This window comes from Manis pentadactyla, chromosome 3, assembly GCF_030020395.1.
Source record: "Manis pentadactyla isolate mManPen7 chromosome 3, mManPen7.hap1, whole genome shotgun sequence".
NCBI lineage: Eukaryota > Metazoa > Chordata > Mammalia > Pholidota > Manidae > Manis > Manis pentadactyla.
This window is the reverse complement of record NC_080021.1, coordinates 82,413,525-82,441,161: the sequence shown is the minus strand read 5'-3', so window position 1 is coordinate 82,441,161 and position 27,637 is coordinate 82,413,525. Positions and strand designations below refer to the sequence as shown.

Sequence of the window (27,637 nt, the reverse complement as noted above, 5' to 3'; positions counted from 1 at the left end):
CATTACAATGACTTTCTAGTGCCTCTAAAGTACGTGATGCTTAAAAGGGAGACAGTTGCCATTGTATGTCACTGTATAATCTTGTTTTAGAGAAAGTTGACTTTTTTTTCTCTTGAAGCTTAGTTTCCTCCCTTAGTTCTAGTCTCTTCCAGTCACCATAGGTGCTGTCCTGACTTTGTTACCTGCTTAGGTTCCTCAGAAGATCACCCAGCACCCTGGGCAGAGGGAAACAGTGGCACCTCGGCAGGAACATCATCCTTTAAACATTTCACTCAGTCCTTCATTCCTAATTAATCCACTCAACAAAGCTTTATTGGATGCTCACAGGTCAACCCCTCAGCTTTCCAAGAGCTTTGCAATAATGTCCACGGCTGATATAAGCTAGACACAATAACTGTGACAAAATTTTATTAGTGTCATTTTGAGATGATGGAAATAGTGAGACACTGTCTCTCGCCTTACTGATCCTACAGTCTACTAGGTGATTGCCATCATTCAACAAAATAGTTAGTTTGATGATGGGTAAGGAGAGGGATTAGAGGCAACAGAGAGAGTTAGAGGCCCTTTCCTATAAACTCCCCTTAGAGGAGAGTTGTGTGCTGGGAAATGTTTAAAAATTGGTTCTGTGGGTTAAGAGGAAACCCTGACTTGCAGCATTTGGCAGTTGCCATGCTGTAAATGTTCCCGAGTCTGAGCTCCTGCCACTCACCATGTGACAGGCCAATAAGTCGAGAGACAAGATGTTGGGGCAAGGAAAGCAGCTTTATTCAGAAAGCCAGCAGATGATGGTGAGAAGATGGTGGGCATGCCCTAAAGCCCCATCATGTCAGCTCCAAGCTTCTTTTATGCAAGGCAAGGGGGAGCAGGAATGGGGGCAGTTAGGAGTGACAAGGCTGCAGACAAGGGCACCAGTGAGGGTCCGAGATGAGCTGAGAAGCTCTGTGTCCTAAGCTGAGTCTCACTGACCCGGGTCTGGTCATGATGTCCCTAAAACTCTCTGACAGGGCAGTCATTATGTTCATACACATTTCCCTATCTGCTGAAGGAAGCAAGCTTTGGGGAAGGAGCTTTGCAGAAATCTCAAATTCGAAAAACAAAATTCCTTTCGATGATCAACAAGCCTAAGTGCAGTGCTGCAGGCTGAGCAGAAGCTTTTTTCCCTTTTTTTTTTCCTTTTGGCCAAAAGGTTAAGGCAGCAAAGGGGATAGAGTATGCAGGCGAGATGCCAACCGTTTCACTGGGTTACACAAATAATCCCACCATGGCCCATTCCAAGCTACTGACATGACATCACTGGATGTGGAGCGAGGAGGAGATGCGGAGAAGCACACCACAGCAGTGTATTTCTGTGTGCACACACAACACGCGCAAATCATCTCAAGACACCAGATAACAATAGTAAAATGTGGGATAGTAATAAGGGTCTTTGATATTAATGAAATTTATTAGTTGTAAGTTCATGTCATTTAATTCCGAACAATGGCTGTGTGTAACAACCAGATGGTAAAATCCTGAAAATTTGGTAACTGGCTCCAACACACTCCTAAAAGAGGAGGAGCCCTTGGAACAGATTTGGAAAGCAATGTTCACTCAAGAAAGGTTTTTCCAGGACCAGTGACATCTAGGCTGAAAGCAAGGACACGTGGGAGAAAGCCAGACAAATAGAGTTGAAATATTATTTTCATAGAAAGGAGAATAAGGGCACACTCCTGGCCTGGGAGGTTTGGGAGTCGCATGAAGTTTGGGATTCGATGAGGTGAAAGGCAGAGTCAGTTATCAGGCTGCACCGTCAGAGTGATCAGAGTTGGATTTTTCTTTTACAAAGATCTCTCTGGCAGTGGTCTGGAGAGCAAGCAGGGGGATGGTGGCAGGGATGGGCGGTGATGAAGGGAACAGGACAATGGCACCAAGAGCAGAGGTATCCAGGATAAATATGTATTTGAGCTGGACATCAACTGCACTGGGGACTCCTTTCCTAGTTCAAATGGAATTTCTAGCTGGCAAACCCACTAGCTTCTTCCAGAGCCTCACCCTCTTTCCCTGCACTTCAAGGCTGTTGCCACACACAGGAGGTTTGGACCCTGCCGCCCTCTGGTCATTTGCTAAGGCCCTCGTCCTGCTTTCTACAGCTAGCCTGAAGTGTGCTGCTCTGCCCAGCCTGCTCCCCTCGACCTGCCCTGCCTAAATTTTCTGCCTCTTCGCAGCTTGCCTTGAGTTCTAAAGCAATTCCCAAACATTCAAGCTTGAAGAATTAATAAAAACAATCCATAGTTTTTATTGTTGATACCTTTCCTGAGATATTTCCCCTGCCTTCTCACTCATTTTCATGTGTGAATTTTTTGCATTCCTCAAGCACCCGTCATCTCATGTTTCCCATTTCTGTTGAAATAGCCTCCCAAAGGATCAGATTCAGCCTCTACTGCTACCTTTTCTTCAATTCTCTACAAATTTAGTTTCAAGATATATCATATTATCTTCTTTTCCGTTTCTGCTGCCATTGACTAATGTCAAAAATTCTTACCTCAGTTATCATGCTTTTCCTAAGCACCCCTCCCTCCTGTGGCACACTTTCTTCTATAGGACTTTACACCTAACTAATGGTTTTCAAGGCATAGGGTAGTTTTACTGACTACATGTTTTGCCCTCTGTGCTGATAGCTATGACATGATTACATAAGTGAAGAAATGTGTCTTGTGCATCTTTTCAATTTCTAGCATTTTCCTAATAGACTCAAGGCATTCAAGACTGTTAACATTCAATTAGATCTTGATTGTTGAATTAGATTAAATCAATTTATCTTTACAGGGTATATTCATATTAAGGAGCTCCCAAAACTTAGATCCAATAATTAGGCATTTTTAATACCTAATAAGTCTTTACTTTCTGCCTGAGATCCGTTCCCCAACCCCAGAAAAGATGAATGATCTATGATAATTGTATTTCTTTTTATGAATTTATGGACTTGTCTTTCTGATCTTCAACTGTTTGTGATACCCATGGGAAAATATCCTTGCAGTGTTTGGGGAAAAATGTATTACAAAATTTAAATTAATGTAACTTATGTTCTAGAGATGCTACAACTATTCACGACTAAACAAACACACACACATTTTCCTTCTGCTTCTCATTTTCTCCCTGACTGTTTCTCTGTTTTGTTCTGCCGTAAGTACACAAACACTATAGTCAAAGCAGTCAACATTTCAGAGCCTCCAGCATAAGTATTGAATTATGGCCAACTGAAATTTCACTAACCATTTTATATGTACACATTACAAGCAAAACTTTCATGTTAAACTATATTAATCACTCTGTTTACCAGATTTTAGAATAGTGATAAGTGCATATCAATATTCTGTTCTATTATGTAAAAAACAGAAAATCAGAATATAGGGATAAAATAATACAAGAAAATAAAGTTGTTCAATCAAGAAGAAAATCATTTATTTATTTACTTTTGCTACTGGGACATTTATACATGAATATCAGGGAAGATAATTTATATCTGCATCCCATATCAAATAAGTTTCATGGCATTAGAAATATATTTTTATAAAGGGGAAAAAAGTATAAGTTCATAAATTAAAAATTTGTAACAAATTTTAAGATTTAAGATAAGCAGTATATGTGTGTGTGTGTGTGTGTGTTCACACAATACCAATTAGCAGATTAGAATGTGTCAATGTAAAATAGCACTTATAGAATATTTTATGATTTAGATCCTTTCATTCACCAAGCCATCCTAATTAAAGGGGAAACACTGTAACTCTACCTGTTGTGTAATAAGTAGTACAAAGAGGAACATGCCATTTGAGTTTCTATCCTAAATTGGGGAGTATAACCAAGGAAAGTAATCCAACATAATAAAAAATACACAGTAACAATTGAAGAAAAATCTGGGCATTGTGTATAAACATGCATTTTAATAACTGATGTTAAAAGCAAGGCATTTATAATAGAAAGATTTGTTAAGGATGTTCTTTTTTTCATAGATGTAACATTTTTAATTGTTTGAATATATTTAAATAACCTAAAATTGACACAGAATTTATTTGATCCTGTGTTTACTGGGAATCTATCCTATTGTTTGGGATGTGTTTTATTTGGCGAATGTTACTCATGCCTGCACACTTCTTACTCTGGGTAATATTTGACATCTGAATGCTACACATTTTACGTTAGAAAAAGTTTTTGTTTAAAGCATAATTCATTTTAACACCTACCATATATATATTGATAAACTATTATGTGTTGTGTAGTATAAGATTTATTTCTTGCTTGTAGAAATTGTTCAGTATGAGGACACAAGGCATTTCTATTGAAGATTTGAAGTGTGAGATATGGAGAAAATTCCTGGGTTAAATCATCAGACTAAACTTTATTGCTCTCGGCCACTTTAGATACCTTATTTATTACTGGAATTAATATTCTCATTTCTTAAAAAGGTGGAAGTGGACACTCTCACAAGTCCTTCCTGGCATAGAATTTCTGTTTCTGTGATAGATTTCAACTGTGCAATAATAGTCAGGAAGCAGTTCATGGCAAGTCTAAGTAATAGAACACTTACCATTGAGATATTTAAAAAATATGTGGGCAAAGCTAAAAGTGAAATGTGATATAAAATTTACTGAATGAAAATTCTGGAGCACAAATGACACGCACATACTTTTTAAAAATTATATGAAAATACATCTAAACAATGCTGTCTTCCCTGATATTCTGAATTGAGTATCGAATCATTCGCTGGAAGTTTCATTTTGGTTGACCCACAATTCTTCTAATTCTGCATGTTAAGGTTGATCTTGGGCATGTTCTAACTGAATGCCTCGCTTTCCCCTGGGGACCTCTTATCCGGCCCACAGCCCTAATAACACCCATATTCCTATGAGCAGGAGCCTGAGACCCCAAGATTTCTTCTTCCTTCTCTTCCTTTTCTCCAACTGCCTCTTCCCACCAGTCTTCCTCCCAATGATTGCTGTTTCTCGCTTCTCTTGTCTTCATGTCCTCCTCTTCCATAGTTCAGTCTCTGGTCACTTGGGCTTTTGAATAGCTTCCTACATGCTCTTCTCACCTATAATATTCTCTACTTCAAATATATCCTCAACCCAATAAATTACTATTGAACTCAACTGAAAGAGAATGAAGTTTACATTAGTTGACTTTAAGTTAGTGAGACCTTTTCTATTATGTTAACTAACTAACCTGTATCAAACCCATATTAATATTACTAATAAAAGATAATTAACATTTATCGGACACTGGCCATGTGCTCTAAGTGCTATATACACCTATTTATTTAATTCTAGTGGGATCTAGTTATTTTCTAAATTCCGAATGAATAATTGATTATTTGATGTTTTAATCCAGTTATTTGTTACTGTCTAGACAAAATATCTGTTTCAAAACCACGAAGTTGTTGCACAATGAGTGAATTATGAAATATCAAAAATCTTTAATTATACTCACTCAAATATATAGCAAAATGAAATTGATAATTTAATAATTTTTAATTACTATTTTACTATATTGATTGATTTACTGTGGATATGGTATAAATTTGATTACATAATAATGACTAAATACAGGGCAATCTTGTTTACCTCGCCACACTTTAAAAGTGCAGTGGATGGTGAAATATTTCTGTAAATAACAGCATATACCTAAAATACACACAAATATTTCTAATACCTTTAAAAATGTGGAACACACTTCCCATCAATTTGTACATAAAATCTATAATGAACATATATGTCTATCCTGAGATAAGCCACATATTTAAAAATTTTGTAGCATTCAAGGTCAAATTCTATAAATTGGATTTCCAGGTTTGGGGCATAGTAGTACTTGGAGAGTTCAGAGATTATAAAGAAAATAAATAATTAAAATAAAAAGCATGTCTCAAACATCAAAATCTAAAAACAAGTAACTGGTGTCTTTCCTTTCTCAGCCTCTGAAAAACAGTGCAGCCTGCAAGACAGTGAGCCTATTTACATACTTAATGATGCAAAATGATGAGGCAGAGTTCTGCAGTTCAAAGAAAATGCTATGGCTGGCAGGCCTTACTGTTGATCTGCATGCTGAGGAGTGTCTGGCTTCTGAGGACAGCCCTCATGACTCAGTGTTATGCTTTTTGGGAGAAGACTTAATGCGATCAAGACTATTTAGCTATGATAGTTCATTAGTGAGCTATTTTTCCCCAGGAGGAAGGGAGGGGGAAATACAGAATATTCACAAAAGGCTTGGCGATTGTGAAAGAAAGTGGGCTTTCACTGAGGTCTAGGTATTTTGCAGTGACAGTGACAGCAGGGCACAGCTGTTTCATTTCAGTGTCCCCCCTCTGGGTTCTGTCCCATCATCCAGAGCCTGACCTTTGATACCCTGTGCACAGAGCAGCTGAGCCATGTGGCCCAAGCTCCCTTTCCCTGAAAGGACTCCAGTTTGTCTTTTGAGTTTATCCTCAGTAAGTAATAGAGTCTCATAGGTCCATGGACAGAATTGAAAGTAAATGTTCATCAGATAATTTTAAGTTTATTTTGTAGCTTTGCTGAGGCCCTGTCTCCTTCCTCTTAACCCCAAGACTTGATGAAAGAAAAATGAAGTAGTTCTCCCTCCATCTCTGCTAAATATTACATAAAAAATGCAGAATATGCTCAGAGTTTTCTGATTATCCTATCCTTTATGATATTAATTGGAGCGTTTTATGAAACAAATATGATATCAGTGTAATTTGATTCTAATGTGCACCAATAAACTGAATTTGCTTTGCATAATAACGTGCTGTTCTGAAAAAATTTATGGAAATCTTCCTGTTTGTACCAAATCAAATAAAACAATATTGAAACCAAATGAATAATAAAAAAGGTTAGCTTAATTTACCCTAAAATTATGAAACTTAAAAAAGTCAAAATTATAATGACATAAAAGTGAGAGTTAATATTACCAAGAACATTTTCTGTTAACATGTTACATTTAATGTGCTTTTAAGAATCTGGGAACAACTTCTATATGCCATTTGTACACTTTAGAATTTGTTTGAAAGAATATTTACATATATATGATCTCAATTTTCTTGTTACTTTTTCCTCCGTTTAATACCTACAAACTTGCTGGTTTCTTATTAACACAAATAGCATGTCAAGTTGAAGGAAATGATAAAGTATCAAGGGATAATTATGTGAGGCTATAGATTAGGTATTGGTTGAAACAATAATCATTAAAAGATTATATTTGCATGTGACATAGTTTTCAAAATACTTTGCATGCCTTTTTTATTGGACAATCATATTTGATAACCACATCAGTCCTGAACTATATGCTGAGCCAACTATATGTCTGTTTTATGAAAGTGTCAACAGACATCAAAGAGGTGGTGTACAACTCCTCATGCTTGCCAATTTTATATAACCATAATAGCAAAACTGTTATTTTATAACTAGAATACAAGTAAAATGATCAAACAAATAAAATTCAGATTGATGTGTTAAATAATGCTTTCCTGAAGTTTAATATCACTTCCCAAGTTCTATCTGGCTCAATGAACAGCATTTTGTGTTGTGGCTACCACTGTGTGCAGTTTGAAAATGCAATGCTAGCACACAACTTTTTTCTAAATAGACCTTTGGTAGCATATTGTGCACACAGTTGCCCAGGTCCAGTGACAATAATTGTCTTAAAAAGAACCCATGATTCATGGCACTTTCTACACTTGAGGTTCACAAGTGAAGTATCCCTTCACTTTCAGTCTGTGTATGTCTTTAGGTCTGAAACGAGTCTTTTGTAGGCAGCATATAGGTGGGTCTTGTTTCTTTATCCATTCTGCAATCCTGTGTCTTTTGATTGGTGCATTCAGTCCATTTACATTTAAGGTAGCTATTGACAGATATGTATTTATTGCTATTTTATTGGTTGTTTCTCTAGTTCCTCTCTGTTCCTTTCTTCTTCTCTTACACTCTTTTTTTGTTATTTGATGGTTTCCTTTCGTGTTGTGATTGGATTTCTTCTTTGTTAAATTTTTTTGGTATCTATTATAAGCTTGAGGCTTGTGGTTACCTTTAGGTTTGTTAATATTTTCCTAAATATACAAGTCTATATTTGGTTGCTCTTTTTCGAACACAAGCTAAAAGCACTTCTTGTATATTCTTCTTCCTCCTCTACACTTTATGTATTAGATATCATAATCTGTACTTTTTGTATAGTTAATTTTACTACTTTTGTTTTTAACTTCACACTTCCTTGTAAGTAATTGGTCTTCCACCTTTACTATGAGTTTATTTTCACTGATGAAAAATATTTAGGCTTATGAATGTTTCCATTTATAGAAAGCCCCTTTAATTTATCCCATAAGGCCAGTACACTGGTGGTGAATTCTATTAACTTTTGTTTATCTGGAAAATTTTTAACCTCCTTCAATTCTGAATGATAACCATGCTGGGATGAGATTCTTGGTTGTAGGTGCTTCCCTTTCAATACATTAATTATTTCATGCCACTCCCTCTGCCTGTAAAGTTTATTCTGAAAAGTCTGCTAGTAGCCTGACAAGTTGCTCTTATAAGTAATTTTTTGCCTTTCTCTGGCTGCTTTCAGTACTCTCTCCTTATCTTTAATCTTTGTCATTTTAGGTATTACATGTCTTGTTGTTTTCTTGGTGTTCCTTTTGTTAGGGGTTTTCTGTACTCCCAGGCATGGATATCTATTTTCTTCCCCAGATTGGGGAAGTTTTCAGCAATTATTTCTTTAAAGAGACTTTCTATTCCTTTGTCTCTCGCTCTCTTCTCTTACTGGGACCCACAATTTGTGAATATTGTTTCATTTGGAGTTGTCACACAGCTCTGCTATCATCCTCTCATTTCTATAGAGATCTTTTTTTCTTTGTGTTCCTCAGCTTCTCGGTGTTCCTCTTCTCTAATTTCAATCTCATTGATTGTCTCCTCTCCTTCCATCTATTATTCATTCCCTCCATTGTATTTTTCATTTCAGTTACTGTATTCTTCAGCTCTGAGTGGCTCTTTTTCAACTCTTCCATCTCTATTTTGAAGTCCTCCTCAGGACTGTCAGTCCTCTTCCACAGATCAGTGAGCATATTTCTAACTGTTACTTTGAAATCTTTATTCAGAAGATTGGTGATTTCCTTTTCATTTAGCCCTCTTTCTGGTGTCTTATTCTGTTCTTTTGTTTAGAACTTCTTCCTCTGCCTCCTCATTTTATCTGGGTTTCTGTGTTTTTTCCTTTGTATCAGATAGATCTGCTATGCTTCCTGGTCTAGAAAATAATAGTTTATGAAGAACGTATCCCGTGGTTCCCAGAGCTCAAGCTTTGTGCTCACTTCTGCTTGGTTCTCATTTGTGGTGGAGCTGTAATTCCTGTTGGTGGGCTGTGGGTGGGGCCACTTTTGTTCCCATCTGACAGCAGTGGCTAATGTCAGTCTAGTAGCTTAACTCAGCAGGCCGTCTGTTAGCCAAGCAGAAGTGAGCAGGGATGGTTGTGGGCAGGGCCACCCTCTGCCTGACTTGCAGTGATGGAAGCACAGCAGGGTGAGCGGTCTGGACAGGCATGTAGGTGTGCAGAGAAACACCTTGGGACTGAGCTGCCAGTGAAGTGAAAGGGTTGGAGCACTGAGGGTGGCTCCTATGAGCACCTGACCCAGTTGGGTTGTGGGAGGGCTGGAGAAGTATCCGCTGGCCCTTTTTTTCTGCAGAGAGTTCATCCAACTTCCACCCCTCTGGTACCCTTCCCTTTGCTGGTAACTCTTTCAAGCTTCTCCCTCTGTGTTGGGTCTCAGCAGGACCGATAGAGCATGCCTGTCCTCCATGAGTGTCAGGTGTCTCAGTCCCCCGGAGTGCTCTAAGTCTCCCTGGTGCCAAGCCCTGAAATCATCAAAGCCCAGCACAATGTGGACTCATGGTCCTAGAACAGATCTCCAGGGCCAGGTGTGCAGAGTTCCTGAGTGCTAATTCCATCCCCACTCTGTTCCTCTCTCTCCCACTAATGGGCTAGTATGGCAGAAGGACTTGGTTCCTGATTGATTGCAGCTCTGCCACTTGACCCTTCTCTGTGTAGTCTTTTCTTCTTCACTGGGTGTAGGTGGTCTGTTCTGCAGTCTTCAGATCATTCTCAGGGTTAGCTGATTTTGTTGTAGTTGCTTTCTTGGAGTGAAGTGGGAGGAAGTTTCTGCCTTACCTTCCTCCTCTGTTGTGTTGTTTTATTCCCCTCCAATGACATTAATTTTAAATTATATTTTTGAGGTGGTTTCCGTATTTACTCTTGTTTTCAATAGTACTAAAATTTCTTTTGTCTATGTCACATAAATTGTTATTACAATTTTAATAGTCTCAAAAATGAACTCAATAATATGTTGATTATTTTTCTATGAGTTTTAAATATTTATTCATGATCATTTTTATTAAACATTTTTTTCTCTTTAAATTTAAACTTCATAAACCATCAACTGGAAAATATTTATCAATTCTAAGTGAAAAGCTTCCTTTTCTATAATATTCAATTTTACAGAATTCTCACACATCAAAGAGCTGTAGAAACAGCATGAATTATTTTTCACTGAAATTTTGAGTTCAATTCTTACTTTAAGGAAATCTCTGTAGGGATGTGTTCATATTTACTTCATTTTAATGTTTAACATTAAAGCAAGGTGGCTGAAGAGATGACAGAGTGCTAACACACTTGAGTCTTATTTGAACCAGTGTTGTAAAAAAGAAAATATTTCATGTGGTTTTACTAGATTTGGGAATGTTTTCATTCCCTAAATAATGCTGTTATTGTTGTTGGAAGCTTTGCCTCAGGATAATTACCTATTTCTCTGCAATGAACAGTATCATATGGGATAATTACCTATTTCTCTGCAATGAACAGTATCATATGGACACTGTATAATATTTTTATTGTCTTAGAAGTTTTTGTAACACCATTGATATGACCTCATTCCTAACTTTAAGGTCTTTTTGATCCTTTTAATAATGAAATTGATTTCTGAAAAAATACAGGGTGGATGAGCTGGCAATGACTTTGTTGAGTCATCCATTCCTGATGCTGTGCAGAGGGTTCACAGTGCAATTAACTCCACACAAAGACATTTGTTTTCAAAGTAAGAATTTTTTTTTTTATTTTGATTGCAAAATTATTTTCACTTCTGTTCTACTTAGTTTTTGTAATCTCCATAAATTGCAACAGGGATAGAACATACGATTGCCCAAGCTTATTTTCTTTATGTGCGTGTAACAACTCTCTGGGCTAGCCATCACTGTCAGTTCCACCTCAAGGAAAAGGAAACTTGCTCCCCTTATATATACATGGCATAAACTTATGTCAAAGACCCACTCTAAAGGGTCTCACAAGAGGTATCAGGCAATGGACTTTGTGATGCCAGCATCCACCGGTCAAACCTATGCCTCCACCAGTCTTTGATTTGATAGTGATTGTCAGGTTAAACATGTCTTGCCATAAGCTGGTAGTCCACAGGTGAGTATTTTGTTTAGGATTTGTAGTGCTTGATTTATTTTAACTTGCATCAGTATGTCTTTATACAAGCACAGCCTCCTGGTCCTATAAACTCCCTATCAGTCCCTAGGAAGAACCTGGGATGTTTTGTAACATTTGAATGTGTTAAAGAAAATGATTGCTGTCTTCAGAATCAATAGATTGTATACTCAGTCTTTGCAGTTGTTGGTCATAAAGGAATGCCTTCAAATGCCATAATCGGGTATTGCTCTGCTCCCTGCCTAGCCACAAACAGCATGACCTATGCAGGGCTGGGGTTCTAGAGCCATACAGTCTATTTATAGTCCTAAAGCAATTCTCCAATAAAATGGGTGTAGAAGGAACATACCTCAACCTAATAAAGGCCATATATGACAAAACCCACAGCCAACATCATACTCAGTAGAAAATCCAGAAAGCTTTTCCTCTAAGGTCAGCATAAGGGCATGAATGCCCACTCTCACCACTTTTATTCAACATAGTACTAGAAATCCTAGTCATGGCCATCAGAGAAGAGAAAGAAATAAAAGGCATCCAAACTGGTAAGAACTAAAGCTATCACTATTTATAGATGACATGTTACTATATACAGAAAACACTGAAGACTCCATCAAAAAACTGTTAGAACTAACAAATGAATTCAGCAAAGTTGCAGGATAATAAATCAATACACAGAAATCTGTTGCTTTTCTGTATACAAATGACGAACTAACAGAAAAAGAAATCAGGAAAACAATTCCATCTGCAGTTGGTTCAAAAATAATAAAATTCCTAGGAATAAACCTATTTAAGGTGGTGAAAGACCTGTACTCTGGAAACTATAGCATATGGATGAAAAAAAAGACACAAATGAATGGAAATCTATCCTATGCTAAAGTATGGGAAGATAATATTTTCAAATGGCTAATCTACCCAAAGTAATTTACGGATTCAATTAAATCCCTCTCAAAGTACCAATGGCATTTTTCAATGAACTTGAGCAAATAATCCTAAAATTTTTATGGAACTACAAAAGACCCCAAATAGCCAAAGCCATCTTGAGAAAGAACAGAGCTGGGGATAACATGCGACCTGATTTCATGCTGTACTACAAAGATACAGTGATTAAGATAGATGGTACTGGCAGAAGAAAAGTCCCATAGATTAATTGAACATAATTAATAGAAAGCCCAGAAATAAACCTATGCATATATGGTCAACTAATATATGATGAAGAAGTCATGAATATACAATGGGGAAAAGAAAGTCTCTTCAGTAAATGGTCTTGGAAAAACTGGATAGCTACATGTAAGAGAATGATCGCTACCTTAAACTAAACAAAAATAAAGTCAAAATGGATGAAGACCTAAATATAAGGAATGAAACCATAAAACTCTTAGAAGAAAACATAGGTAAGAATCTCATGTTAGTTGTAGAAATAGAAGTACAACATAGAGAATATAAGCAATAATACTGTAATATCTTGGTGTGGTAATGGGGTTACTACACTTATGGCAAGCTAGTAGTAATGTATATAATGATTGAATCACTATTTTATATATGTGAAGCCAATATAAGATTATATATCATTTTTACTCCAACCAAACAAAAAGAAGTACAAACATCAGTATTTTTATTTAGAATATTACCTATTCATCCTTAAGACTTTCCTTTTATGGTTTTTCCATTTGGTTTTCTCAGTACTTAACCTCTGATCTTTGCTTGTATTTTTAAACTATCTTTTATTCTGTTAATATATTTCAAAATGTGATCATTTATTCATTTATTTATTTCAAATAGCAGTTGTTATATATATATGTTTTTCCCATTTACCCTGTCATTTGTGAGTCAGATAAACTATAAACTGTATTTATCTATTTGCATTATTTTCTTTAGATTTAGGTGTTCAGAATTTATATACATATGTAAATAACAGTTAAGAAATTATTCTAGCCTAAATGCAGAATTAAGATTTTAATGTAAACCGTTTACTTATTTGTCTATTTATTTATTTTTTTAATTATTGCTGGAACAATTCCAGCCAACAATATAACTATTCACATAAATATGTAAGCATGTATTTTACCTTCAGTTAAGTAATCACTGCTGGCACATAGTGGATGTTTTGTAGTTAGAATTATCAATGAAAAGCTTGACTACCTCAAGTAGAGATAATGAAGGAACAGTGTGTGTTAGACAATTGAAAAGGCATTAATCCATGTAGTTAAGGCTCCTTATAGATGCTCCTGAATTTCACTGTACTCAGAATGCGTGGAGCTGTATTACAGTGTTTCCTTCCAAAAAGCTTATCTTTTAAAACTTGACTGAAGGGTAACAAAATGTCCTTTTTGGTCAGAAAACACTAAAATACTCTAACTTGTGCTCTTAGAAGTTGAGGCCAGTTGGCCGTGCTCCACGCTGCTGAGGAGCATTGGCTCCCAGGACCCTCCTACCACTGTGCCCGTGGTGCCTGGTAGTAAAAACCTCAGGTCTCCATGGGGAGGTCAGTGCTACAAAGGTCTGTAGGCAGTATCACTGACAGGCTCCTTGTGCAGCATCTGTTTTAATGCTTTACTTACTAACATGCCCCAGTTCTGCAGACTGTGGGCAGCATGGTGTCCCTGGAGCACTAAGCCTCTATGTTACCCTGTCCATGGACACCATTCCTGCTCCAGTACACCCTCTCCTGGCTGATTCTCCTGTAGGGGTTGTGAATAAAGTAAGCTTTTACCTCCTTTTATTTTCTCTACCTTATTAATGTGAGCATGTTGAAACTTCTGGAAAAAAAATGTCTAGGTGGCTTAGACGTTGAGGCATTACATGCCTCTCCAGTTCAACTCTAGGTCTTTGATTTGACGTCTTTGAAGTCCAAATGGTAGATATGATATAATATACACTGAAGATGATTCCCATTTCAAATTTTCCTAAAATTCCAAAAAATAAAAGGAAAACAAATTAAACAAAAAGAGAGAAATATTTTATTAGATTTAACTCTTTTAAGATATTTTAAGATTTAAATGAATTTTTATCCATTTTCTTTTAAAGTTTTGTTGACTTCTCCTCTTACAATTGTTTTTTTCACCTTGAGAACATTTTCCTTTTGCATTACTGGGACAGTCTTATAAGATCTGAGACTCTCCTTTGGAAACCATCATTGTTATTTTTTTAGATCATGTTTGAAGATGCTAGACCATCAGTTTGGAACACAGTGAGTCATCCAAAAAGTTTTGGCATCAATTACATGGAAAGTTAACAAAAAAATCACCTTTAGATTATTAAAATCCCACCTTTTAATAGTGAGAGTGTTTTACCATTAAAAGGTAGAGACCAATATTAGCTAAATATCCCTGTTAATTCTAAATAAGGAATCACACACAAACACACACACACACACACATACACACACACACACACACCAAGGAACCAAGGCCCTCTGAACACATGGCAGATGTGTTCTGGTGCTTGACTTCCTTGATCCCATCCTCTGGTTTAGACAAACTATGTGTCTTCAGCTTCTGAAAACGAAGTCTTTACCCCAGGGGAATGTGCCCATCCTGGGATCACAGTTTGGTTCTCTCCTTTCTTGTGGTGTATGTTATCCCCTCAGTTAACAAATCTAATTAGAATCAAAAGGGTGCATGCAGCAGGGTTCAGAGATGAAGCTTGGAGGCACGCATCCACACAGTACACCAGGCCCAGCCGTCTGCTGTCCTTAAGTGACTTCTTATCTGCGAGCCCCTATTCTGATCACAGTCATACTTAAAATAGGGGAAATGCCAGCCAAGCGTTCTGACCAGAAACTCAGGAGCTGCTGCTAGGGCTCTTCACTCTGTTCTCACTCCTGCTCTTTGTTTTCCAGGAAGCCTTGCTCTTTCCTGCAAGCTGTTTTTACTCCTGTGTTGCTTTTTAGAGACATCCCCATATGTGCAACAATTTGTATCTTTTTTTTGACAATTCTTTTGGATTTTTCCTGGCTCTTGTTATTCTATTTTCCTTGATTAATACATCCCTCAGGAGTCACAGAGTTCTGTGTTTTTTCTGTGATTTAGTTTCTGTTTTTCTTTGCCCCTCACTAAAATGTTAAGGTTTTCTATGTACATTTTTAAGTTTCCAAAAAGAAATCTTTGTCCAAAAACTGATAAAGAATCACTAACCTTTGCACTTGTAATCACATATTTTTCTCTGTTCTTAAGCTGAAACTGTTTCCCTTTGTCAAAGGTTCAGAAATAATGGAAATAAAACCGATGCACACCATACTAGTAATTTAATAGTTTATGCACACACCAGAGACGGTTTGAAAACTGGAAGCACTGAAAACAAAATATGGAATGTGGCTCAGGGTTATATGGTTCTAAAGAAGTTTATACAGTAGATTCTTCACTTACATAATAGATTATTTATATAGTAGACTGGTTATACTATTAGAATTTCCTTAAGTGGTAGGGATTGGTTAAGGGTTACCTCATATTAAACTTGGGAAACAGTTCAAGTTTTGCTTGTGATTCCCCGAGACAAAAACAACAAGTCACTCAGGTCAAGTTATCTTTGCAAAATAAGCTAAATTGAGCCGTTTTGCTTGCCTAAGCTGTTTTTGCCTTCCCAGGGAATTTTCATGGTTGGTCTCCAGTAGTTTTTTATTTTAACTCTGTGAAGCTCTCAGATTCACCAGGCTTGCATGACCTTCAAATGGGCAAAGATATTTGCCCATATTCTTTCAGGTGACCTTCCTGTCAGTGCTTCTTCTATACCTGTTCACTGGGTTTTTAGCCTTAATTACTGTGTTGCTATTAATCTGTATACAAGTGCTTTCCTTACTCTAAATGGATATATATTGGTAGGATCTTTGTATCTTTCTGTTTTCCCCCAGAGCCCAGAATATGATTGATTGATTGATTGGAATAATAGAAATATAAAATTAAAAAGATTTATTTGGCAAGATTCACAAAACTTTAAAATGTCCTGGGTTTATTTGATGGGTTTTTGCAATCATTGTATAGAGTCCTACTCAAAATACTTCAGACAGAACCTTATATCCTGGTTCCTATAAAGCTAGCTATGAATTAAGTATGCTTTGTAAAAAAAACTGTTACAAAATTGAATGGTGTCTGTTTTAATATTTTCTGGGACCCAATATAAAATGTTGCCTCACTTTCCATAATCTTGATTTTATACTGGATCAGAAAAGCTAAATTAATCCACTTCTTCTGTAAACCACGAACACAAGCCATGCACCCGGCTGACCTAAGGATGGTTTGGGGAGAAAAGAAAACCCAGCCCTGATCTCAGGCCCTTTACACTCCAGTGGGAAAGAGGACATTGATCAAATTGTGATGTAAATAAATCTAAATCATAGCCATGATCCATGCTATAGAAATGAATTACTCCAAGTAAGGATTTTCTGTTGAAGGGTCCTGTTGCTGAAATCCTGAATATGAGTAGGACTTTTCCAGGTTTAAGAGTAAAGGAAAAAAGCATTCCAGGCCGAGGGGGCAGTTTTACTGATGTCCTTTCGTGCTCAGAATGATGAAGGATCAGGATGAAGCTGCAGAGGGAGGCCGGGGCCACAGGAGAGAGGGCTGCTAAGGATTTGGGTCTTCATTCCAAGTGCAGTAGGAAGCCTATTTTAAACAGGGTAAGCCCTATTATTCGATATCTGTCTGAAAAGTCTTGAATTTCCCCATTTAGAGCCAGAATCAAATCTAATTAAGTTTAATGGAGCTGGGCAGCTCTCACGTTTCATCCAACAAATGAAGGTACTGTGATTTTAAGTTCTAACTTTATTTCCTGAGTTTTGCCTTAAAACTTAGTCTCTAAGTAATTAATACAGTAATTTTCTGATATTAACTTAAAAATTATCTCAAAGCTTGAAATATCTGATTTAAAAAACCCCACAAACCAAAAGACCACCTTTGGACTCTAACCATCCAAATTTCAGGAGAAATTTATATATAGAAAGAAAACGTTGGCAAAATAAGAGCCAGTTATATCTTGTTATTAAAAGATAGTCATCAAGTCTCAGCTGTTGAGGGATAATGGGGTTACTGAGTCGACCCTCTGAAAATTACTATCTCAACAGCCTTTTCTCTCCAGAAAGACCCTAGGGAAAGTTTTCCCAAGAGCCTGACACGGTTACTTGCATTAAAAATCAAGAGCAATAAGAAAATCTTTGGATTCAGTAGTACAAGAGGAGAGAAAGCTCTGAGAAGCAAAAACAGCTGAAGGAACTGAAGGAAAGCACTCTGGTGCCAGCCACACGGGCAAGAGTGGCGTGGGCATTAGTCTCTGCTCCAGAATGTCTTAGACATATATTTACATGAGTTTGTTTCCTTTTCTTATACAAATTAAAACTTCATCAGTGGATGATTCATCTTATTAACCGACTTTTTTCCCAAGAACTAGAGATGCACTTGAAATGCTTTCCAGTTTCCAAGTATCTCTAGAAACTATCTGTGACCATGGGCATTTGATTTCATTGTATACCACCTACTTTCTTAGCTTCTACTCAGAATCATTCTGCAGCATATTTAATGAATGAAGTGATCTTAGGCCTGGGAAGCTTTAGATTTCATTAAACATTCACTCATTCATTCAACAAACATGTCAAAGATTTAAAAAGAAAAACCTTACGCTATATACTGAGGTTACTACAATGTGTGAAACAGATGGCTAAAACATTCAGTGCCCTCGTGGAACGTGCATTCTAGTTATGGATGGGGAGGGAGAAAGGACACAAATAGTAAAGGTATGAAGTGAATAAAGAGAAGAGTAGGTTAGAAGCTGTTAAGTATAATGGGGAAAAGAGGAACAGAATGCAGGGGATTGGGAACTCAGAATCTTACTTAGTAAATACTAAGGGTCTTAGAATGGGTTAGTCCCAACCTTATTTACCACTTTAATGCCATGTAATGTTACTCATAAACTTTTATCAAGATGTTGCATTAGAATAATAGCTACCTTTATAGTCAGTATTTACTGTGCTCTAAATATTCACTCATTTCAACCACCCCAGCAGTCACAAATCATTATTTCTTTGACCAGAGGACAGATCATTTTAGACAAGATCAGTGCTTGTTATGGACACACAGAACAAAAGATAAAGTAGAAACAGGAGCCAATGTAGCTGATGCCAAGACCCCTCACAGGATAGTTTGGGCAGTGGGTGAATACTGTGTTGGTGGAAAATAGTGAAGAAAGGGCATCGAGAAGGGGTTTAAACTTGAATCAGAGTGAAACAGTTTTCAACATTTTGTAATCATGCCTCTTCTTAATAATCCAGAAATAGTAGGACTCCTTGCCAAAAAAAAAAGTCGAACACCACTACTTTTCCCAACTATTGTCGATCTTATATTTAAGTGTATCGGCAGCTCAGTGTTAAAGATGGGCATTCATGGAAAAGAAGTCCCTTCTAAAATAAATTTTGTCCTTGAAATAGAAAGGCTTAGGAAGTTTATTTATTCTGAAGACAGAGAAACCCCAGTGGAATTAAGATCCTCTTTTCAACTCTCCTGTGTTGAAAGTGCTATACTTATTTTCTACATGACATTTTAATCTTTAATTCACTTTTTTGATTTTTCAACTATTGCTTTCAACCTTCCCAACTCTGTGGTATAGAAACAGACTGTTTGCCATTATTTCAGGGATTTATTTTCTTTCTTTCTACATATGCGTGGCTTACGTGTTTTTCTGTCTTTTTATATATCTCATTTGGTCAGTTAAGCAAAGCACTACTACATTATTTTTGCCAAATCACTTAATTCTGTTAATTGTTTAGTATGTGCTTTTTCACAAAGAGGAATCTAATACTAATTAAGGTAATGCAGATGATCACTTCCCCACCATGCACATGCACACTCTCAATTTTTGTGTCAATTTGTGCAGAGAAAGTTTCCTCCAGTCACTTAGCATCCAAAGGGGTCTGTGTTTGGCAAAGAGCAACTTAGCCAGAAAATGGATTATCTGATTAATCCATTTAATGGAATACTTGATTATCTGGTGTTTGGAACCTTAAACGGGAATTTTTACAATGGGCAACACTGCTGCTCATTGAAGGGAAATCCTATTTAAGGCATGACCAAGCTTCATTTGAAAAATGAAAACTTTCAAAATCAATTGCTATTAGTTATTGGATGTCAAAGTGAAATTCTAACCAGATGGAAAAATTTCTTCAGAGTGCTATCTGCTTAGTAGAGAGATTTCGTAAGTTCATTTAAATTCTGTCTTTATCCATTAACATTCTATTCATAACCTGTATTATTTCCTAACTTATATCTAGCTGTAGTGGTTTTTTTTGTGGGTTTTTTTGATATGATATAAAGTACAGTATATGATTTTTTCTTTTCAGGGGGGAGCAGAACATAACATTCCAGTTGTCATTTCAAAAATCTCCAAGGAGCAAAGAGGTAAAGTGTTAAGAGAATTATATAGTAGCCATTCCTTTGTAAATCATGATTATTTTAAAATAAGATGAAGTTTAAGAATGATACATGAGCATGTGGCCGACTAGCTCCAGCGTCCCCTAGACCGGGCAGTAAGTGGCCGAGTCTGATTCCTTAATCTGTGTCCTTTATTACTCCAGGGGGAGGCTTTTCTCTCAGAAAAGCAACAAGGAAAAATAAAGAGCATGTGACTGTGAGTGAACTAGGAACTGCATAACTTTCCAATTGTTTCATTAAACCAACATGTAGACAAATGTAAGGATAACAAGTCACATCAAATATAGGCAACTGCAAATAAATATCTTTTTCAGTTTTTATGTACAACTTAACTCAGCCTATCACATGAAATTTCATCTAGGGAATAACTGCAGATGCAAAGCAACTGTTGCACTGACTGAAGTCAGTAAGACAAATAATGTTTTAAAAAGTTCTTGTAGCTGATTCCATAGGTTTTGGATTGAAGGTCTAGTTCTCAACTTTTTCACAGACACCTTAAAGTCATATGTACATGGGAAAATTTATCCATTCATCCAGAAGAGTGACTGATTGTTGGCAACTATTAGATCTGAAACCATAGAATTTAAATAGAAATATCTCAGCATGTATGTCAATATCAGTGCTGAATCATGTGATTGTTTTTGTTCCATTACTTGTTCTTTTAAAATGTGATTTTTATAAAGCATTTAATTTTCTTAACCAGTTTTGACTTTATTTAGTTAAAAAACTTTTACCCGCGTGAATAAAGTAGCCCATACATAATCAGTTGTCCTTGTCGTTATAGTGGAACTTTCAGGACTGCTTTTTATTGGAGACGTGATTCTACAGGTATGTAATTTGTCATTATTCTCTTTGTGCAAGCAAAACATAAGGCCAATTCACAATATGTCATGTTAAGCTATGCTTTTCTTTCACTGCAGATAAATGGAATTAATGTGAGAAAATGCAGACATGAAGAAGTGGGGAGTTCTCTTTCCTTTTCTCTAATGTCACAATTTTTCCCATATGCAAACAAGGATGCATTGATAAAAATCATTCATTTTATTCATTAAGAAATGAGGACATTGCTCAATTATGCTGTCAGATTTTCAAATGATCTCAATTTTTTTTACTATTAGAAACAGATCCATAGCACCACCCAGGATGAAATGTAATTCAAATAAATACCTACAGAGGTCACCTACTATGTTTTTTCAGTTTTTCTGTTAATCCCTACCAGTTAATATCCAAGTATATATCTAGGTAAAAACTATGTCTGAATCATTACAAATATTTAAAAGCTTATAAATGGTAACATTTATATATGTAAAATCTCAGTAGCAAGGACATTTGGAAGAGCATGTGAAGACTGTGTGTGTGTGTGTGTGTGTGTGCGCGCATGCACACGAGACAGGCAGAATTCAGAGGAGCTTGATTTCTAAATTTTTTTTTGGCACTAGGCAGAATTTTATCAGTTTTTAGTGTGGCATTTGCTTAGATGTCAGTAAATGTGCAGATCTGAAGCCCCAGCCTCAGATATGTTAATTTGGTCAGTTTACTTGAGCCCTGGAATTTTTAACAACCAGCCCAAGTCGCTCCATTGTAGGTAACCTCTAAACTGCACTCTGGGAGAAACTGGAAAGTTGACGAGCTTCCACTGGGGATGGTGAGATGATGGAAGAAATAGCACAGAAAGGAACAGAACCGTGATTGGTGTTTTGGGAAACATTTGTTATGGTTGATTAACCCCACTGAATTTCTGTATCAACTTACATGGGAAGGGATAGAGAAGTTACATTTAATAGTTTATATTCAAGGGTCAGACAAGGTGAAAAATACTGTAAGCCTTTTGGCTATCGCAACTCTAGTTTATTTGGTTTTTGAATACATTACTCTGTTAAGAGCTATTTATAGAAAACTTCTGATATATTTACACATTTCAAACCTCAAAGGGGCAATCTCAGGTGTCTGTAAAAAGCCCTATTCCACAGGTAGTGACAAGAGAGGGTTCTCTGTTGTGTGCACTCAGAATAACTAATCAAGGTTTGTTAGTATTGATGACCTGTCTTTTGTTATGGGGAATCTTACTTAGGCCACCCTATTGCCACTCTGGTGAACATGATATAAAAAATAAGAATTTCAAGTCTTAAGTTCGCTACATATATGTACCAAGAAAAGTCATACTTTTGAACAGGTTTCTAGACAAATGAACAAACAGCAGGACACAGAGCTCCCTGTGCACTAGACTCATGTAGATTTGAAATAGAGCCATGGAAGCAAAGATATTTCAAATTAAGGGTTTTTATTTTCAAAAGGACAGTGTAATTTTAAGCTCATTATACAGGGAGCAAAACAGTGCATTGTCTTTTAAAGCCACGTGCTGTTAGATGGATTCAGGTTTGCAGTTGGCCCTTCAAAGGCAGGCAGCATGCTCAGACAAACTGTGATGAAGTTTTGATTAAACAGATCAGTGTGGCATCAAAGATTTGAATGTGCAAATAATGACATTTCTTAATGGTGTTCATCCGGATTCAAAGGAATTTAGGATCGTATGGCAAATAATGTGTGGCCCTTCACAGTAAATTTATTTTTCTGACAGGCTTAATTTTATCAACTTTCAAACATAGGTACTGATATTCTTATTTAGTTCCAACATTTAATTTTCTGATGCTTTAGTCCTCACTGCTAATAATCTAAACAAATAGACTTACACCTCAGTAGGACCGAGATATTAATTAAGAGTTTAAATTTGACTCACATGGGCAGAAAAAGGCACAAGCTCAGAGGATATGGGTGATGTTAGAACATGCTGACTTCCCACAGTCCTTATTCCAAGTCAGTGGTAGAATGCAAGGAGGAGGCTTGTACACTTTACTGCAGGCACTGAGGGAACTGAGTTGGCTCTGACAGCCCCAGAATCATCTGAGGAACTAAAGGAAACCGGGTGAGCCTTGGAAATCTGCTCAGCCCACGGTGGGGGTTGCTTGGCTGCTGTCCTGTACCTTTTTTAACCAAAATAAAGATTTCCCTCTTCTTGCCAAAAAAAAAAATTTAAGTAGAAACTAGAGAAGAGGAATACAAAGACGCTGAGCCTCTTAGAGGAAAAAGGATCTCTAAGAATGAAAGAATACTGAGAGAACAGTGCGACCTATCCAAAAGGAACAATATTCGCATTATAGGGGTACCAGAGGAAGGAGAGAGAAGGGGATGGAAAGTGTCTTTGAGGAGGTAACTGGTGAAAACTTCCCCAATCTGGGGAAGGAGATAGTCTCTCAGGCCATGGAGGTGCCCAGATCTCCCAGGACAAGGGAACAAAGGAAGACAACACCAATACATATAGTAATTAAAATGGCAAAAATCAAGGATAAGGACAGACTATTAAAAGCAACCAGAGAGAGAAATAAGATCACATACAAAGGAAAGCCCATCAGGATAACATCAGACTTCTCAGCAGAAACCGTATAGGCCAGGAGGAAGTGGCATGACGTATTGATGTATTTAATGCAATGAAGCAGAAGGGCCTGGAACCAAGATAATTACATTATCTGGCAAGATTATCATTTAAATTTGAAGGAGGGATTAAACAATTTCCAGATAAGCAAAAGCTGAGAGAATTTACCTCCAACAAACCAACTCAACACACTGTTTTGGAGAGACTACTATAGATGGAAGTATTCTTATGGTTTAATGGCAGTCACCAGAGGTAATAAAACCACAGTAAAGAAAGTAGAACAGCTAATTACTAAGCAAATACAAAATTAACTCTTCCCGAAGTCAATCAAGGGATAGACAAAGAGTACAGAATATAATACCTACCTAATATATAAAGAAGGGAGGAGAAAGAAAAAGGATGAGAAAAAGAAAAGAACCCTTAGATTGTGTTTGTAATGGCATATTAAATGAGTTAACTTAGACTCTTAGATAGTAAGGAAGTTAACCTTGAACCTTTGGTAACGACGAATCTAAAGCCTGCAATGGCAATAAGTGCATACCTATCAATAATCACCCTAAAAGTAAATGGACTGAATGCACCAATCAAAAGACATAGAGTCACTGAGTGGATAAAAAAACAAGACACATATATATGCTGCCTACATGAGACTCACTTTAAACCCAAAGACATAAACAGACTAAAAGTGAAGGGATGAAAAAAAATATTTCATGCAATTAATAGAGAGAAAAAAGTAGGAGTTGCAGTACTTGCATCGGACAAAATAGACTTCAAAACAAAGGAAGTCACAAGAGACAAATGAGGACATCACATAATGATAGAGGGGTTAATCCAACAAGAAGATATAACCGTTATAAATATCTTTGCTCCCAACACAGGAGCAACCACATATGTGAAACAAATACTCACTGAATTAAAAGGGGAAATAGAATGCAATGCATTCATTCTAGGAGACTTCAACACTCCATTCACTCTGAAGGACAGACCAACCAGACTCTCTTTCTCCATATTTTGGTCTCAATCCAAAAACTCTTCTTCGTCGGAGATGAGTACTTGCTTTTTTTAAAATCATGAGGTGTTCCTTCCAGCTTATTTGGTATAAACTCTAGTTTTTGAAGCCATTAGACTTTCTATAGACAATCAGACTTGTTTGGTATAAACTGTAGTTATGAAGCCATTAGACTTACTATAGATACTCAAAGTTAATAATTTATCTTTTCTAATCTTTAGAAGTAAGTTGCTTTCAAGACAAAGTTAGAACTCAAATACAAGAGTTTGACCCTTTGTTCTGAGATATCTGGTCTTTTCACTCATTCAACAAATACTGATTGAGCACCTGCTAAGATCTACGCAATCTTGTAGGTGCAGGAAGTGATGTATTTAAATAAACAACAGAACTCTGACCTCATGAACTTATTTTTGGTGAGGGTGGGGGACGGTGGCAAACAGATCATAATACCAAAATAAAATAAAAATCAGACAAAATAGTATTAGATAATGCTAAGTGATATGGAGGAAAAAATTAGAAAAGATCAAAATTATAATATTCTGTTACTTTCTAGACATTGTGTTTCAAAATATATATGTCACTAAACCAAGTCATATTTCATAATTAACTTTGGGGTCAAAACTTCTAGGAGATACCAAGCCTCCTGCCTTGTGCGCACCAGTTTCAGTCTCAGCTGAGACTCTTTTCGCTGTAGTCACTCTCTCTAGAGAGGGAGAATAACAGCATATTTCACTACCTAGTGGGAGAGGGTTAAATCAGCTCCATTTCTTGTGCCATTTTCCTTCTTTTCTAGAAGTCTCTACAATGTTCCACGGAATGGGATTTCCAAAATTCCCCAAAGTTTGGGAATTCTCTGGAATGCAAGCAAATTGTTGAATATTTTTCTTTCTCTAAAGAGGTCATAGAAGTTTCTTTAAATTTGTGAAGAGGTGTATGAATAAAAATAGTTAAAAATATGTGCTGTCTTTGAAGTAAATGTCTTTTAAGATTGCAAAATAAATTCTAATTCTATAGTCACCTTTGAGGGTAGAGTATTTACATAAATTATTTGGAATTCTTTGGCCTCAGCTATTTATTTATTCTTTTTCAAATCCTACCTCCCTCCTTCCCTTCCTTTCTTTCTTCCATCATTTCATTTTATTATGAGTATGGATTCAAGTATACTTTCTGTTTTTTATTAAGATGTTGTGAGGGGTTCCTAGAAATTCTGAAGTGTAGATTGTGTCATCCTATAATTCCAAGTAGGTGTTAATTTAATTACACATTCTTAGTTTAAATCAACAATGTGTTAAAATATTTGTTATGTTTTGGCAACAAATAATTCAAAGTTATATATGAAAAATATGGAATGTTTCCATTACAAGGGACAGATTCATATTGAGCAAATAATTGCATTGGTGGGTAAAATATATGTAACATCCTTCAACATTTGAGCGCTTAGCATGTACATGTGTTAGGAAAGGCATTGTGGGCACTGGGGAAACAGGATACACTGAAGAGCACAAAGACAGGACCCCACCTCAAAGAGCTGACATAAGAAGTTTGCAAACTTCTAAAGGAATTTATTATTAAATTAAATAATAAATTAAAGATACAACATAGGTACATAATCTCCAAGGTTAAGTCATTGTGCTTTCCAGCAACAATAACTATTTAAAATGTCTGACCCCTGGGAGAAAACTGGGGAGCATGAACATTGGTTGGTGAAACTGTAACAATTGCTGTCACAAACACACCAGCACAACACCTCCACAATGGTTGGAGCTTAAATGTAGCCTGGCAGGAAACGTAAGTGTCAAAGTTTACTTTGGTAATAGAACTATAATGGCATTATCGTGCATATGGAAGAAGGAAAATCTATTTTTATCATGGTCTGGGAGCTACCTCAGCTGTATAAGGCTAACATGGGATCTCCTCCTCAGACTGGTCTGCTCAGTGGTCTTGACAGATGTTGGCATTGGCCAAAGCTGGCCTCATGGACTCTTCATGTCTGTACCCCAGAGCACACGGGGTGCTTGAACAGGAACTGCTCTCAGTCAGTCAGTCTGGAACCAATGTTTGCGAAACGGGTTTCAAATTAGCAGGCTTAGATGCAGGGTCAGAGGTATGGAATTATGAAGCTTTGTCTGCTGCCTGAGATAATATAACGGGGCACTTGGAAACAAGACAGTATCTGCTTTTGAGGCTTGTGAGAAGTGCTCTTCCAAGAAATCAAGTAGAGATGAATATATACTTTATGAGATTATCTTTCCCTTTTGGGATAAAAGCCTGGAAGTGGATTTCTTTCCCCTCTGTTTTACTTGGTAGTAGTTTGTGTCATTTGCTGTTCTTGTAGATGTCAATCCCAGTCTAAACCATTCTGCTTTCTTCACAGCCTTAAGATTGATAGTTTAAGTAATCATCATAAGCCAGTGACGTGTTGTAGACTGCAATTATGTCCTTTCATCTCTACAAGCCTTCATGCTCAGACACTGACTCTATTTTGTTCAAGATTACATTAATTTTTCAGCTTCTCATAACACAAATTACTGCTTCTGAAAATATACAATTAACATTGGTTTCTAAGACGTTTAACATTAAAAATGTCTTTGGGACAAGTGTTAATTTTTCTTATTTGAAGAGAAGTCTAAAAGTGATGTAGAAAATTTAGAATTTCCATTATTTAGAATTAAGATTGTTGCCAAAAATAAATAGGTTTTAAATTTTGCTCTATGAGTAGATTTCATTATTAAGAATGCATTATATTCAATATATTATTTATAGCTTAATTTTTCCACACATGATAAAATAAACCTAATCTTAATAATGGTATAAAACTTTATTTTTTAAAATAGACATTGTCATTGTTTCTAATATTTTTATGTTCTTAAGCTCTTTTATTGATATCGTGTGTTATGACTACAAAATAAGTAATTGTGAAAACAAATTATGCCTAGTATTTTCTATAGGTGTGTCCATTTATAATTCAGTTTCCCTAGCATATGCTTTGAAATATAAGAGTAGGCATTCTGTTTCCAAGTGACATTCTACCAAGAAGACATTCTACCATTTTCATATATAAGGAGGCATCCCTTGATTCCTTTCCCACTTAACTGTGGGCATGCCTGGAGTTGACTGAGGTTGTGGCTGCTAATAGTCTGTGACCTCTACCCTCATTGTCTGCACCCCGCCTGATTCACACATGGTTGTCACACACTTGATAGGAGTATGCAAATCTGCATCTGGAGTTGACAAGAAAACAAGAGAGGCATTTGCAAAGTATAGTGAAAGGAAGACATCTTTGCTCAGCATTCTTTAAAA

General features: G+C 36.6%; 2 protein-coding genes across 2 annotated transcripts in view; both read left to right on the top strand.

Annotated features, from left to right (window-relative positions):
* The window catches only part of LOC118922865 (ankyrin repeat domain-containing protein 26-like), a 121,647-nt gene extending 100,416 nt beyond the window's left edge, over positions 1-21,231 (top strand). Inside the window, exons 28-30 of the mRNA XM_057499338.1 lie at positions 19,808-19,865; positions 20,683-20,726; positions 20,819-21,231. The gene's annotated coding sequence lies outside the window, so the exon portion shown is untranslated. The remainder of the gene's footprint in view (positions 1-19,807; positions 19,866-20,682; positions 20,727-20,818) is intronic.
* LOC118929212 (ankyrin repeat domain-containing protein 26-like) overlaps positions 1-27,637 on the top strand; it is a 95,155-nt gene that overhangs the window by 162 nt on the left and 67,356 nt on the right. The gene's annotated exons all lie outside the window — the stretch shown is intronic.